We start from the raw sequence: 1,088 nt of genomic DNA on the forward strand, positions 1-1,088 counted from the left end.
ATCTTCAAAAGAGGAAGAGGGTCCTGAGAGATGGAATGAAGATGAGGGATTACTTGGTCATGAAAACCATCTTCAGATAATGAGGAAAAAGTGGAGGATATGATGCTTTATATGGATGGAGTAATTTGAAATGACAGAGAGGAGAGAACTACGGAAACTGACATAAGAGGATTTCCAAGTAGAGTTGAAGGTGTAACTAAGGTACTGGGGATTCTAAATTTAATGCAGACTCAATCTATGTGTGTTTCTCTAAAATAGAATGGCTCATGGACTAGTATAAGCAATGCAGTTGAAAAACAGGCAGGTAGTAAATGAAAGGGCTACAAGTATGGCAGACCTGGGTTCAAATCCAAGAACTGTTGCTTCCTACCTTCTTTTCTTGGGCAAGTTATGTGACTGTTATAAGCTTCATTTTCTGATGATTACTATAGTTCATTAAATTACATGAGTATTACATTAAATCCTGATTTTAAAGTGAGGAGCACTCAGTAAATGTTTGCTGTTTTTATATGCTCTGAATATAAGCCTGGGCCACTTGTTATCTAAACCGTATGTGGTCCCACATTCCAAGAGAACCGGCTGACAATCCAAATAAATTTTAAAAGGATTGCAACACTTTCTTCTGCCTTATAAATTATCCTATGTAACCTACTGTAATATTTTTTAAAAGTACTTTTTAATAATTCATTTTCTCTTCAATATTCTTTTACTCTCAACCTGCTGTGGACGTCTACATCATATGCTAAAACACCCACGTCGTCTCTGACAGCCTTGATTAAGGCTGTAGTTTCTCTGGGACCTCTACATATTACCTGCTTCACTAACGTACAATGGTGGTTTATTTCTTCCTCATCTTATAGATCTGCTCCATGTGTCTCTTTTCATTCTAGGACTCAGACTGAGGAGCAGTTTCAATCTGGAGCACACCGTTCTTTTGACAAAATTAAAGAACAAGCTTAGAACTCGTACTCACACTTCATCGACCAAAGCAAGACACATGGCTAAATCTGACAGTGGGGTAGGAAGAATACTCACAAGAAAACAGTATAAATCACATGACATTGAGTAGAGATGCATACTCTTACAGG

This window comes from Propithecus coquereli, unplaced genomic scaffold (genome assembly GCF_000956105.1).
Source record: "Propithecus coquereli isolate 6110/MARCELLA unplaced genomic scaffold, Pcoq_1.0 Scaffold452, whole genome shotgun sequence".
NCBI lineage: Eukaryota > Metazoa > Chordata > Mammalia > Primates > Indriidae > Propithecus > Propithecus coquereli.